We start from the raw sequence: 16,514 nt of genomic DNA, 5'->3' as shown, positions 1-16,514 counted from the left end.
ACGTGTATCATCATTTCAAAAGTACAATGATTGAAAGTAAAAATATTTGTCCCAGGGTCCTCCACAGGGTCCCAGACGGGGTCCTACTCAAAATTTTCAAATGACAAGGGAGATCAAGTAGCATATCGTTGGAATGCTGTTGTGAAATGAAAGTAGATGAAATAAGTCTTTACGCTCTACGATAACACTGTGCAAACATTTTTTTTTTTTTTTTTTTTAGTTCTTTCTGTAGTCTGGTTTTAGTTTGTTTTCACTTTAATTCTTGTACTCAACGGAAACAAAGGAATGCCCCTATTGTGAGATCCTGCTCTTTGGGACCTGTAATGTCTAAATAAATACATATAATAAAAGAAAAGAAAATTAAGAAATAAAGAAAAGAAAAGAAATAACATTTGACATCTTTGAGCATAGAACTGACTAGGTAACATATAGTGTACTTATGCTCTTTGTCTGGAATATCAAGTATAAAATGATTTAAACAAAAAAAAAAAAAAAAAAAAAAAAAAAAAATTCTTGCACCTCTGCACCTGGAACAGCGAATACGTGCAAATGTCTCACAATGACAAGTGTCGATTGCAAAATGGAAAGCGAATGCGCTCGGAGAATCGAAATGAGGATGTACATTTTAACCGGCTGCCAGTTTGCACAGTTTAATTTTAGAGAGTCGAGACTTGTTCCATCTTCTTTCGTATCGCAACAGTTTTCAACGATCTGCTACTTGACCTCCCTTGCCGTTTGAAAATTTTGAGTACGACCCCGTCTGAGATCCTGTGGAGGACCCTGGGACAAATATTTTTACTTTCAATCATTGTACTTTTGAAATGGTGACGAACGTATTTTCCTGTCTTGACATCTGTCTCACCGTTTCAATTTATAAGGTTGGTCATAGACTTTAAATGACGTTTTTGCTGACATTTTGACTGGTCGCCATTTTGCACAGGGTAATTTTAGAGAGTCGAGACTTGTTCCGTCTTCTTTCATTTCCCAACACGTTTCCAGCGATATGCTACTTGATTCCCTTATCATTTGCAATTTTTGAGTTGGACCCCGCCTGGGACCCTGTGGGTGGCCCTGGGACAACACTTTGTAAAACACGTTTTTATTTATTTTTTTTTTTTTTAGGAATGAGAAAATCTCGAAAATAAATCAAAAATCCTGAATTGAATTACCACTTCGTTAAAGATTCTTAAAATCCAATAAAAACAGAGTGATGAGTATTTCTAAATATTATACACTATGATAATTTACAAATTTTTGAATAGGTAATAAAGAAAGGAAAAAAAAACTAAGTTCTGTAATACTGCTTTGTTCCAACGAGATAACGCACAACTGACTCGGTTCTAGAAAATGACATTTAGGTTCTTGCTTAAGCAGTAAACCAACAGTAAGATTCCGTATTATTACAACCTCTATATATATCACTGTTCACATTGCTATTTAACAAATTAGTTTATTCGAAATCATAAGCTCAAGTTAGGATAACAATTTTATTATCTTAGGTCGGTTTATCATTACAAAACGGAGACAAGTTTGAAAAAAAAATCCAGTTTGATTAATAACTTAAGACAATTGTATCTCATAACAGTTTCATAAAGTTGCATATCGATACTTCAATTGATATATTTGATAATCACAAGACAGTTTCAGCGAATCGGTACATTAGTTACAATATCTCAGACAAGGATTGATCTTGAGTAGCCAACTACGGAACTTTACAATAATTGCTTTTCGACTAAATTCGTATCATGACTGGTTTTACAGACAAGAAAAGAAAAAAAAAAAAATCTACCAAATACTGATCCATCCATCCCCTTTTTAATTATCTATGAAAAAAAACTGAACGTTCCATTTCTGAAGACATAATTATCTAACTGTCACTCATATTCTACAATGTCCTCCAATCTGTGTTGCTACTGTATAACTCCAACTGAGTTCTAAAACTGTAGCATATATCAGATATGGCTTAAGCATTTAGCCCGCCCTCGGACAACACATTAAATATTTTATTCATGCACTACAAAGAAAAGAAAGGAAGCAAAAGAAAAAAAAATAATAATGGACAGCGAATTATGTACAGATGGTATGATTGATGATAAGAAACGTAAGTACGTGACAGGATATTCTCAATACTAATATGGAACGTTATTGTTTTATGTATCTACTTTTTCTTTTTTTACAACATGCAAGAAAATTCATACTAATGTGGTGGATCAATTCATTAGTTTGTCAGTCATATAAATCTAAGAGCCACAAGGTGAAGTCAACCTTCATAAAATATTCCGAAGCTAAGCTAATCATACCGTGAGTTTACAGTAACTAAGAACATGTACCGAATACGCAATAAGGATAAATTCGCTTATATTTAAATGCATTCCGACCTAAGATTCATTCTATCATGCAAAATTTTGAATTGACTGTAAAGATTAATAGTAACGTGGAGACATTTATGGCAGATAAGCGAGATGCGTAACGCAAACGAAATTTAGCTATCCATAGTACTCATATTGATCATTTTCGCAAGATTACTTCCAAGAGTTATTAGTTTTTTTTATAAAAAATTTTCAAACTGTTGAATTTCACAATACACTCCTACGTCACCGACGCCATCTTGGAAGACGAACTTTTATCTCCATAAAGATGTTATTGTTCAAAATAAGAAAAATCTGGTTACCTGGAAGTCAGGTACAATTACTTACAGTCTTAAGGAATCATAAGATGAACAACCTTCCAGTCCCGGATGGCAGGGAATCTTGGTCATCTGCTGGTTCCTCAAACTGGTTTTTATGTGCTGGTTGCTATCATGGCTTCCAGCAACTATTGACCAGCGGGGGTGGAATCAGAAAAGGTTGAATTTAAATTTTGCGAGAACTCGGCAATCTAAAGAAACTATTTAAGGTGTTCCTAAATCACAATCTTTTTTTATAGGTTAATATCACAAATCAAATAATTTCAGAATATAATAAATTTCAACTTCGAGTTCTCTCACCCCCTTTGCTGCTGGTTTGTATTTGTTTCTTCTTCTTCTTCTATACCTAACTACTCGTGCATATCCTATTTTATGTATAATTATTAATTCACACTATAGTTAATTGCATTAATTTAGAAAAATCAGTATATCAACAACTATCCTTAAAATCATGTTTGCTTTATCCCAATTTAGTGATTTTACTGTTTATAAATATAATCCTAATACGTCTAATATTATTAATCAGTTGAGTTTGGTAGTACCCAGCAGAAAACTTCACTAAAGCTTCACTGAATTGTCATTATTATTAGGCCTAACGCTAAGCCTAATGCTCTATTGATAATTAAGTATAAAAATACAAGAATTTTGAATTGATAATCTTGGTGAGTAATAATAATACCATTTTCAAATTAATAAAGTGTGTAATACAAATCCCCTTTCTACTATTCAACTATTTAATATGATTTTTGAAGTGCATTTGTAATGTTTCGTTATTATTATCGTAATTATATTTGTATTACCGCAATGCAGTTTTTCTTCAGCACAATGCACATTGTGACACCGGTTAATTTATTTATACATAATTATATTCCGCCTAACAATATAGGTTTTACAAGTCAAACGTGTGCTCAGATATAGAATAATAGCCTAAATCTATATATAATTACGAAATATCAGGGGAAGCAAAGGTCTGCCAAGGTGTGCCAAACCGACCTAACAACAACTAACCTATGTAATTAACACAAACACACGAACATAACAATAATAAAATAAAATTGGCACAGATACACAATACGGGAGCCATCAAACATGTAACGAGTAAACGAGTATCAACATGCATACCGGTATCAATATAATGTAATCGCTACCGGTAAACCGGTACGTTACATTTTTCCCAGTGGCCTGTAAAAAAAAAAAATTCAACAATTTTTTTTTTTATATATATATATATAACTATTTATAATCTTTTAATAGCTCCTCCCGTTTTTCATTAGAACAATTGAAAAGTTTCACATTTTGTAAATTTTGTGTAGGTACTTCTCTCCCCTTTAAATCTTTTAACGAAACAGAGTTATGATGCACTTTTGTAGCAACATAAGGCCCGGTATAAACAGGCATGTACTTGTGAGTAATTCTTTTGAACGCATCAGATAGAAAATGTGTTCGAACCATTACTAAATTTCCTTCTTTAATTTCTACCACGTTATTTTGTAATTTTCTTTTTCTTTTCGAAAACAATCGTGGTTCAACCTGAATATGACGTCTTGAATTCTCCATATTCTGCAACTCCGGAGGCCAAGGAAATTTTTCCCTAAATCTGTCAACAGCCGAAAAAGAAATAAATAATTCAGCAGGCGTACAATCAATGGCACTATTATATGAATAATTAAGTAAGTCTTGTGCAGTCTTCAACACCGTTTTCCATTTTGAATGATTATTGCTGCACAACAATCTTACTATTCGGTTCAATTCGCGATGCGAACGTTCCAGGATCCCGTTAGCCCCTGGGTTGTATGGAGAAATCAAGATATGACGTATTTGATGCTCATTACAAAAGGTTTTCCACCTCTGAGAAACGAACTGTGGGCCCTGATCAGACACAATATAATTCGGATATGGACACAAATAAAAATATTCTCTTTCTAGAGTTCGAATAATTTCAGCAGCAGTTGCTGTTCTTAAAGGTAAGTAACAGATGAAGCGAGTATACACATCAACTATTGAAAGAACATAGTAGTAGCCATAACTGCATGGTAATTTTCCCACCAAATCAACGCATATCTTGTGATGGGGTTTATCTGCGCTGATATGTAATTCCTCGCGAGCAATGCATCTGTTAGAAAATTTTGTTCGAGCACATATTTCGCAATTATTAATGAATTTCCTAAAGGTTTGTTTTTGACATTTCCAAAAAAATAACTCTCGTGCTAATTTTACGCATTTGTTTACCCCAAAATGTCCTGTTTCATGAATGCATCTTATTATTCTTTCAATTAACAACTCAGGAATTATTAGCAGCCAACGTTTCGATTTAGCATTTTGAATATACATCAAGTTATTTACGATTTGAATGTGATCTTTATTCATTCCGGCATCTATTTTATTCTTTAAATCACGACAATAGTTATCTAATGTCTGCATTTGCTCAAGTTCTGTTATGTCAAACCACGTATTTACATCATAATTTACAAAGTTTATTTGATATTCTTCCGATTCAGCAGGGAGTTCAGGAGTATTTCTACTTAAAATGTCGGCTATATTATTATCCACTCCCTTAATGTGTTCGAATTTGAGATCATATCGTTGCAGCTTTAACAAAAATTTTGTGGTTCTCGGATCCAAATTCTGCAATGTGAATGCATATGTTACTGCATTGTTATCACAATGCACCGTAACTTTCCGACCTAGTATATAATAAGAAAAATGTTCACATAAGAATAAGACTGCTAATAACTCTAATTGAAAAATAGAATAAGATACTTCACACAATTTTAACTTCCGACTAGCATATTCAATGACTAGTAACTCTCCATTCTCATCATATTGTGCAAGATAACCGGCCAAATTTTCTAAGGATGCATCTGAAAACAAATGAAAGGGTTTTGAAAAATCCGGTTGGCTAAGTGCCGGAGGTTCACTTAGTAACACCCTTAACTTTTGAAATTTCTCCAATAGTTCATCTGTTAAACAATATTTCCTATCCTTTTTCAGGAGATCAAAGAAAGGCGCAGTCAACGCAGCAAATTGCGGGATAAATTTCCTTCTCCAGGAAAGGATTCCCAAGAAGGATCGTAATTTCTTTTTAGTTTTCGGAACCGGAAAATACTTGATGGCTTCATTTTGTTTTGGATTGGGTTTTAATTCTGTCCCATTTACAACATGACCTAGGAATAAAATTTCGGATTGCACGAATTGACATTTTTTAAAATTTAAAGCAAAATTACCAAATTCCAAAATTTTGAATATCTGTTCCAAATGATGGAAATGTTCCGTTAAATCCGAGCTATAACATAATAAATCGTCCAGATAGACCACTACAAATTGTCGAGTGTCCAACCCGAAATAAGAATTCATAACTTCTTGAAAAATGCTAGGGCTCGATTTAAGTCCCATAGGCAAAACACATAGTACATATTGTCTACCAAGATAAATGAAGCTAGTGTACTTAAATGAATCTGGATGTAACTTCACCCCATAGTATCCCATGGTAGCATCCATGGAGCTGAAGACTTTCGCTCCTGAAATTCGCGATAAAATCTCGTTAATGGGCTCTACTTGAATTTTTGGACTAATTACTTTCGAGTTCAGTAATCTGAGATCAATTACAGGTCTCACACCCCCCCCCGAACTTTTCCTAACACAGTGTATTGGATTTCTATAGCTACTAGCATGTTCTTTTGCTATACCTAACTTCATCCATTTCTGTAGCTCCTCTTCGAACTCCTTTTGCATAGCCTGTGGTATAGGATAAATTTTTCCCACAACAGGCTCATGGTCACTGAGCTCAATGTTATATGGCTCACATCGAATCGGTTTTGGATATTCACAAAATAAATGTTTATATTTAATTAACAGTGTCTGTAGTCTTAATTTAGTTTCCATATCCAAATCATTTCGACTATTTATGTATTCCTTAATTTCTGTCTCCGAAATTTCACCGTAATCAGTACTTCGTTTATCGGAAGGAGAAGAAACATCACAATGGTTATTGGACATCTGGGTATTATCTACATGTACCAATAATATTTTTGGATAAGAAATATCCAACGTCACCTTTTCTTGTTTATTATTTTTCAAAATTAATTTCTTTTTAGAACTGTCCAAAATTACCTGAAATTTCGCAAAGAAAGGCGAGCCTAACAATAACCCAGCTTTCATGTCCTTAACGACGAACACAGGCACATCAAAAAGATTGTCCTGAATATTTAATGTTAATTCGAGCAATCCCTTTACTGAGAAGCTATCTTTTCCAGCAAAAGCGTTCAAATGTACACTGGGCACAGGTTTTAACTTTGCAGACCGAAAGGAATTTTGTAATTTCAACCAAACATTATAATTTAACAAATTGAGTTCAGCGCCTGTGTCCAGGATACATTTTATTTGCACTTCCCCCACCCTACAGTTCACAGAAGGCGAAGGAAATATCTCAAAGTCTTGTTTTGTTACACTTTCTTCTTCTTCTCTCAAAACAAAGTACGTTAATAATTTCAAAGAAGGTAAGTTAAAATCATTTTTACTTTCAGAATTCGGATCATCAATCTTGTATAGGTTTCCTAAATTTTGTTTCGGGGAGAGAAGTTGATTTGAGCAGTCATCGTCTCCCCTTAAGGATGGCTGCTCAAGATGTTTTCCGAAACAGGAATTGAGTTTTTCATAAACGTAGAAATATTATTACTATTCATCGACTCGGCAGTAACAGAAGGATACGGCGGGTGTAATGCTGAAGTAACCGAAGTTACCACCGGCATGTTAGAAGAGAAAGGAGAACTAAATATAGGAACCGGAGGACATTGGCCATATGATGGTTTTAAATTATACATTCCAGATAAAGCATAAGGGACTGGTCCATTTCCATACACTAAAGGGTAAGGTTGGACTCCATTCATAGGTCTAAATTTGTTAACTCCATTCGTCCCCCAGCTTGATTTCAAATTCCGATTTCTCCTCCAATTTTGACGTTGTCGTCCATTATTGTTTCTAAAATTTTGATTAGTTAAAGTTCGAAAATGGTTCTCGTTTCCTAAAGTTTCATTTTTCATCGGTTCTGTTTGAGCAGCATTATCAATTCGAGTCGAGTTAGACTGCGAAACAAAAGTCTTCCTTATTTGCGGTTTCCTATTCTGAAATTTTACACCACTGAAATCTGGACAAGAATTGGGATTACATTCTAATTCCGCTATCCTTAGTATTAGATCCTGCACGGTAGTGACCGATCCTAGCTTTAAAATTTTCGATTCTTCGCTTGGAAGACAATCTAATATTAGATCCTTTAATTCCTGATCAGAAGGCGATGTCACAATGGAATTATATTTCTCTACAATATGCCGAACGAATCCCAACAAGGAAGAGTGTTTACTTTTGTCATACCGCAACGAATAGAGATGGCGCTTTTGTGCTCTCTCCATTCGCTCCGATATGTACTGTAATTTGAATAATCTGACAAAATCTTGAAATGTTTTGATTTGATTTACTACGCTTCTATACCAAATCTTAGCTGACTTTTCTAAACATCTTGCAATTATATATAGGCGGTCCCTATCGGTTAATACATACATATTCATTGTCTGCATCAAATCATCTAAAAAAATTTGTGCCACTCCCTGAGTTAGCTGTCCGTCAAACCGTGGAAAGTGATGTAATTCGCGCAGGTAAGATCCCGCACCCATTTTGTATGAGGGACTGTTTTCCCATTGTTTACTTGTCTTATCTAGCTCTGAAGTTTCCATTTCTACATTATTATTTACAACTATGTCTGCCCTTTTACATTGCATGACGCACGGTTCGCGACACGACGTCCTCTTTCTACCGGTTTTATTCCTAAGCCGTTTATTTTTATTTTTATACTTATTTCTCTCTTCATCCGAGTCAGATGATGAAGATAGATTTATGTGTACGACGTTTTCTTCTCGGTTAATTCGCGTCCCATCTAACATGAATACCGGAGTCTCATTGTTTTCATTAGACATGTTATTCTCGGTTCTAACAGGCTTCGATGTTTTTCCAATCAAATTTTGGTCAATGGGGCTCGACTGATCTGAATTATTTTTATTTAGGTGATCATATACTAAGGTCTTTAAACTTTCAGTGTTTTGTTTGCATAAATCGCGCCCATGTCGATATGCATCAACTACGTCCTTTTCTAACACTTTCACCATGTTCGTTGTTCTCTCATTTAATTCATACAACTTCCGGGTTTCTTCAGCTTGTTGCTCTTTTACAAATTTTGTTTCTGTTTCTACAGTTACACTAACTTTACTAATTTGAACTTTCAATGCAGATATTTCTTTGGTAACAGTTTCTAATTTACAATCCATATCTTCAGTCGATTCTTTAAGATCTAATTTTAAAATACCTACATCAGACTTAACCTTATCCATATCTTTAGTAATATCAGTTATTTCCCTAGAAAATTTCTCCTGAACCTCGACTACAGATTCTCCAAACTTAATTTTTGTTTCTTCAATTTCAGATTTAAGCTGCGATACTTCATTTCTTAACTCCCCTTTTATGGACGAAAAAGATTCCTTAAGAAATACAATGTCATTACCCATCTTTGACATTTCTGACTTTAATTCACCTATATTAGTTGTCATTTCATTACTAATTTCCGTTCGGATAGATGACATTTCTGTTTTTAAGTCACTTATATTTGTTGCTATTTCTGCTCTAAATGAGGACATATCTAATCTCAACCCTGCAATAATCGTTGTTAACTTATCTAAAAGAGGACCACCCCCTATTTCGATTTCTGGAACAGATTTCTTTGGCTTTTCTTTTCTACCAGTAACAACAATGTCATCCTGACCTAGAACAGCATTGATTTCAGCTTGTACATTCATTTCAGTATTTACTTCTCTATTTCCTTGCACTTTACATGTAACACAATACCATTTGTCCTCCGATTGTCTTAGAATCTCTAATTCAGCTGATGACATATTCAAACATTTTATATGGAACCATTGGTCACAGCTTTCACAACAAATAGCTACATTGTCTTTAGCACTACTGCTATCACAACAACTGTACTTTTCTGGTTCGTGTCGTCTCACTGATACTTCACTCATTTTTCTACATAGTAATTGGGTCACGCATCTCCAATATCTACCATAATTATCCCCACTATAATTACAGAATCTCACACCAGTATTACATACTACAGCGAAGTTAATAATCATCCTTGGCTTTGGGTCGCCACTTTGTAAAACACGTTTTTATTTATTTTTTTTTTTTTTAGGAATGAGAAAATCTCGAAAATAAATCAAAAATCCTGAATTGAATTACCACTTCGTTAAAGATTCTTAAAATCCAATAAAAACAGAGTGATGAGTATTTCTAAATATTATACACTATGATAATTTACAAATTTTTGAATAGGTAATAAAGAAAGGAAAAAAAAACTAAGTTCTGTAATACTGCTTTGTTCCAACGAGATAACGCACAACTGACTCGGTTCTAGAAAATGACATTTAGGTTCTTGCTTAAGCAGTAAACCAGCAGTAAGATTCCGTATTATTACAACCTCTATATATATCACTGTTCACATTGCTATTTAACAAATTAGTTTATTCGAAATCATAAGCTCAAGTTAGGATAACAATTTTATTATCTTAGGTCGGTTTATCATTACAAAACGGAGACAAGTTTGAAAAAAAAATCCAGTTTGATTAATAACTTAAGACAATTGTATCTCATAACAGTTTCATAAAGTTGCATATCGATACTTCAATTGATATATTTGATAATCACAAGACAGTTTCAGCGAATCGGTACATTAGTTACAATATCTCAGACAAGGATTGATCTTGAGTAGCCAACTACGGAACTTTACAATAATTGCTTTTCGACTAAATTCGTATCATGACTGGTTTTACAGACAAGAAAAGAAAAAAAAAATCTACCAAATACTGATCCATCCATCCCCTTTTTAATTATCTATGAAAAAAAACTGAACGTTCCATTTCTGAAGACATAATTATCTAACTGTCACTCATATTCTACAATGTCCTCCAATCTGTGTTGCTACTGTATAACTCCAACTGAGTTCTAAAACTGTAGCATATATCAGATATGGCTTAAGCATTTAGCCCGCCCTCGGACAACACATTAAATATTTTATTCATGCACTACAAAGAAAAGAAAGGAAGCAAAAGAAAAAAAAATAATAATGGACAGCGAATTATGTACAGATGGTATGATTGATGATAAGAAACGTAAGTACGTGACAGGATATTCTCAATACTAATATGGAACGTTATTGTTTTATGTATCTACTTTTTCTTTTTTTACAACATGCAAGAAAATTCATACTAATGTGGTGGATCAATTCATTAGTTTGTCAGTCATATAAATCTAAGAGCCACAAGGTGAAGTCAACCTTCATAAAATATTCCGAAGCTAAGCTAATCATACCGTGAGTTTACAGTAACTAAGAACATGTACCGAATACGCAATAAGGATAAATTCGCTTATATTTAAATGCATTCCGACCTAAGATTCATTCTATCATGCAAAATTTTGAATTGACTGTAAAGATTAATAGTAACGTGGAGACATTTATGGCAGATAAGCGAGATGCGTAACGCAAACGAAATTTAGCTATCCATAGTACTCATATTGATCATTTTCGCAAGATTACTTCCAAGAGTTATTAGTTTTTTTTATAAAAAATTTTCAAACTGTTGAATTTCACAATACACTCCTACGTCACCGACGCCATCTTGGAAGACGAACTTTTATCTCCATAAAGATGTTATTGTTCAAAATAAGAAAAATCTGGTTACCTGGAAGTCAGGTACAATTACTTACAGTCTTAAGGAATCATAAGATGAACAACCTTCCAGTCCCGGATGGCAGGGAATCTTGGTCATCTGCTGGTTCCTCAAACTGGTTTTTATGTGCTGGTTGCTATCATGGCTTCCAGCAACTATTGACCAGCGGGGGTGGAATCAGAAAAGGTTGAATTTAAATTTTGCGAGAACTCGGCAATCTAAAGAAACTATTTAAGGTGTTCCTAAATCACAATCTTTTTTTATAGGTTAATATCACAAATCAAATAATTTCAGAATATAATAAATTTCAACTTCGAGTTCTCTCACCCCCTTTGCTGCTGGTTTGTATTTGTTTCTTCTTCTTCTTCTATACCTAACTACTCGTGCATATCCTATTTTATGTATAATTATTAATTCACACTATAGTTAATTGCATTAATTTAGAAAAATCAGTATATCAACAACTATCCTTAAAATCATGTTTGCTTTATCCCAATTTAGTGATTTTACTGTTTATAAATATAATCCTAATACGTCTAATATTATTAATCAGTTGAGTTTGGTAGTACCCAGCAGAAAACTTCACTAAAGCTTCACTGAATTGTCATTATTATTAGGCCTAACGCTAAGCCTAATGCTCTATTGATAATTAAGTATAAAAATACAAGAATTTTGAATTGATAATCTTGGTGAGTAATAATAATACCATTTTCAAATTAATAAAGTGTGTAATACAAATCCCCTTTCTACTATTCAACTATTTAATATGATTTTTGAAGTGCATTTGTAATGTTTCGTTATTATTATCGTAATTATATTTGTATTACCGCAATGCAGTTTTTCTTCAGCACAATGCACATTGTGACACCGGTTAATTTATTTATACATAATTATATTCCGCCTAACAATATAGGTTTTACAAGTCAAACGTGTGCTCAGATATAGAATAATAGCCTAAATCTATATATAATTACGAAATATCAGGGGAAGCAAAGGTCTGCCAAGGTGTGCCAAACCGACCTAACAACAACTAACCTATGTAATTAACACAAACACACGAACATAACAATAATAAAATAAAATTGGCACAGATACACAATACGGGAGCCATCAAACATGTAACGAGTAAACGAGTATCAACATGCATACCGGTATCAATATAATGTAATCGCTACCGGTAAACCGGTACGTTACATTTTTCCCAGTGGCCTGTAAAAAAAAAAAAATTCAACAATTTTTTTTTTTTTTATATATATATAACTATTTATAATCTTTTAATAGCTCCTCCCGTTTTTCATTAGAACAATTGAAAAGTTTCACATTTTGTAAATTTTGTGTAGGTACTTCTCTCCCCTTTAAATCTTTTAACGAAACAGAGTTATGATGCACTTTTGTAGCAACATAAGGCCCGGTATAAACAGGCATGTACTTGTGAGTAATTCTTTTGAACGCATCAGATAGAAAATGTGTTCGAACCATTACTAAATTTCCTTCTTTAATTTCTACCACGTTATTTTGTAATTTTCTTTTTCTTTTCGAAAACAATCGTGGTTCAACCTGAATATGACGTCTTGAATTCTCCATATTCTGCAACTCCGGAGGCCAAGGAAATTTTTCCCTAAATCTGTCAACAGCCGAAAAAGAAATAAATAATTCAGCAGGCGTACAATCAATGGCACTATTATATGAATAATTAAGTAAGTCTTGTGCAGTCTTCAACACCGTTTTCCATTTTGAATGATTATTGCTGCACAACAATCTTACTATTCGGTTCAATTCGCACTGTTTGCAATTGGTACTGTTTGTATATAGACGTTAATGTTCTCGTACCTCTTGCATTGTTTATGGCAGGTTGCTAAATGCGGAAAATTGATAGTTATGGAAGTCGCATGCTAATGTGGGAGGAAACTTGATGGAAGTATATTACAGAAACATAATAGATATAAAATTCCCAATTTATATTGTAGTGTTTATATGTATATATGTAATTCCTCTCTCCCCGTTATATTGTTTTGTATTTAAGAGTAATATGGCGCAGTTTAATGATAGAAGGGCTGGTTTTGTACACGATAATGATCAATCTAGCTCTAGTGGCGATGAGTTTGTGGGGTATCAATATGAAAATCCCTTATTTGAAAATGACTTGAGCGGAAGACAAATTCCTAATTATAATAGTGCTTCTCCTAATATGGGAAGGGGAGCCTCCAATGTGAGAGGGGGTGGTCGGACCGAAATGGTACCTCCACTAACCCGTCAATTTCAATTCAATTTTTCAAGGCATGCGTCGGATAGCATGTATAAAGTCTTAATGGAGGAAATTAATAGTTTACCAGTAATTGATGGAGGAAATACAGACTTGACTTTCAAGTTTTTGCTTCGTTTAGATAGTTTTCTCAGGGGACGGGATTTCCCGTTGGATTTGGTGCTAATCGCTTGTCTTTCTCGAACAAAAGGGGAAATTCAGGAGATGGTACAATCTCTGATTGGAAGTTCCCTCTCATGGGAGACTGTTTGTAGGCGAATAATGTTGCGTTTCATCTCTACTATTGCTAGAACTCAATATATGAAGTTATATTTTTACACTACTATGAGTGAAGAGGAAACACTCTATGACTTTATTGATTCTAAATTATCTATAATTAAGGTTTTGGATATGAATTTTGATGAGCATACTATTTGTAGTCTAATTGTAAATATGGTTACTCCTCGAACTCATGAATTTTTAGTTGAGCACGGATTTCCTAACACTTTTGAAAACTTGTTAACTTTAGCTGCTAGGTTTGATGCTTTGTTCCGATATAAAAGGGATTATTATAAGTTAAGTAAACGAACCTTAGGGGACAAACAAAATCTGGTCACAACACAAAAGTCACCTAATATGTTAAAGGCTCGTGGCATGCGTAGCTCAGTGGTTCAGGTACCGAAACAAAAATGTTATATTAATCATCCTAGTGTTCACCAGTTAGGTTATGAAGACGACTCAATTAGTGGAATGCAAATGAGGGAGAATAGTCAGGCTACAAAAGTAAATAGATCTTTGGGTAATAATACATTAAAATGTAAATGTCCTCATTCAGATTTAGATAAATTCAATAGAGTACGGGGTGTTCATTCTCAACCACGGTCTAATGTGAAAATAAATGAATATGGGGAATCTACTGAATCAAGTATAGCTCATACACCTGATAAAAGATTAATGAATTTAATTTCGGTGTTAATTTATATAAAAGGCGAAGCTGTACCTTGTGTAATAGACACTGGCAGTAGTAATAATTTCATTAGTCAGCGCTATTATCAACGTTTAAGTAGTATGTGTCGTATAAAAAGTGAGAATGTGAATTTACGAACTATGGGTCTTGGAAATACTCAGATTCTCGTCAAACAGAGAGTTCGTATTTACTTCCGCATGGGACGTCAGCAGTTTTGTGAACTGTTTTATATCATCGAGTCGGACGACTTTGATATTCTTTTGGGTAACAGTTTTCATACAAAGTATAGTGCTGTTATAGACTTACCAAATAACTTATATAGAGTACAAAATCGAAGATTAAGCGTACCTATACATGATGCCTCCCAGTTGTCGGCAGAAACTGTGCGCTCTTCCCTTTATACTTCTAGGGGAGAGGATCGTGGAAGGCAACCACCATGCAACCTAGGTTCGCTGGAAACATCTTCTACTCCTAGTACTTCTGTGAGTTTTCAACAACAGCATGGATTGCCGGAAGCTGCTGCATCCACGTCATATGGAGCTGTTCCAAAAGAACCAGACCCAGAGTTGGAGTTTTGTTATGATCATTCGGTTCTTCATCCAGAGAAGATTACCGAGGAAAATTTACAAGGTAATTATAAGGTTTCGCCTGAACTTTTACAAATAGATCCTAGTTTACAGAAATATGTTGATACAATTTTAAACAATTATCAAGATGTGATATCGGATAAAATCGGTAGAGTCAAGAACTTTGAATATAAAATAGAAGTAACTGATAATACTCCCATTAGACAACAACCTTATCATCTCCCTACCTTTAAACAAAAAGAATTAGAACAATATATTGAACAACTTGAGAAAGATGATGTTGTAGAGAGGGTAGACTTTTCACCTTTTACTTCCCCATGCTTTCTTGTAAAAAACTCAGATAAAAGTAGTCGTTTGGTTGTAGCGTATGGAGAAATGAACAAGCGGGTGATTTGTAATAATTTTCCTTCTCCTAACATGGAGAACGTTATATCAAGTATTTCTAATCACTCTATATTTAGTAAACTGGATCTCCGATCCTCCTTCTTTCAGTTGACCTTGACTAAAGACAGCCGTCCTTATACTGCCTTTGTCACAAAAAATAAAATCTATCAATTTAAGGTTTGTCCTATGGGTTTTCTAAATAGTCCATTTGTGTTAAGTAATTCAATGAATAAGGTACTTGATGGGTTAATTGGAAAGAATTTGGAAGTATTCTATGATGATATTCTATTGTTTAGCTCTAATGTGGAAGAACATAAGAAATTGTTAGAGGATGTTCTCTCCCGTTTAAGAAAATGGGGTATAACAATTTCCCCTAAGAAAACATTTTTGTTTCAACAATCTATAAAGTACTTAGGGTTTCGTTTTGAAAAGGGAACTATGTGTATTGACTCTGACAGAATTAAGGCAATTCAGGATATTCCTAAACCTAAAAATCGAAAAGGAGTGAATAAAATATGCTCATTTTTTGCATTTTACTCTAAATTTGTAAGAAATTATTCGGAATTGATAGCTCCTCTACAGGAATTACGATCTCCTAAACGAGTATTTAAGTGGACAAAAGATCATGATATTGCTCTTCAAAGATTGAAGGATGAATTTTGTTCTCATGTAATTTTGAAAGTTCCTGATATGAACTCAAGCTTTATTGTCCATTCGGATAGTAGTTTGCGTCATTATTCGGGAGTTTTAAGTCAATATGATGAAAATGGTAATTTGAGACCTGTTGCTATGTTCTCTAAAGCAATTCCCCCTACAGATTGGAGTAAAAATGTCTATGAGTTGGAACTTAAAGCCCTCACTCTTTGCTTAGAACGATTTG

At 34.0% G+C, this 16,514-nt stretch overlaps 1 protein-coding gene across 5 annotated transcripts in view; it reads right to left on the bottom strand.

The window, feature by feature from the left end:
• LOC145666393 (tRNA wybutosine-synthesizing protein 3 homolog) overlaps positions 1 to 16,514 on the bottom strand; it is a 37,797-nt gene that overhangs the window by 16,802 nt on the left and 4,481 nt on the right. Inside the window, exon 2 of one of the 5 annotated variants that reach the window (XM_081733595.1) lies at positions 15,012 to 15,203. The exons of 3 other annotated variants lie outside the window; for them this stretch is intronic. The gene's annotated coding sequence lies outside the window, so the exon portion shown is untranslated. Of the gene's footprint in view, positions 1 to 2,696; positions 2,981 to 15,011; positions 15,204 to 16,514 lie in introns of those variants that run through there. One more of the 5 variants, XM_081733594.1, reaches the window with a different exon arrangement.

This window comes from Thermobia domestica, chromosome 12, assembly GCF_964235325.1.
Source record: "Thermobia domestica chromosome 12, izTheDome1.hap1.1, whole genome shotgun sequence".
In the NCBI taxonomy this organism is placed as follows: Eukaryota; Metazoa; Arthropoda; class Insecta; order Zygentoma; family Lepismatidae; genus Thermobia; species Thermobia domestica.
Note: the sequence above shows the minus strand (reverse complement) of the source record. Positions and strands in the feature narration are given on the sequence as shown.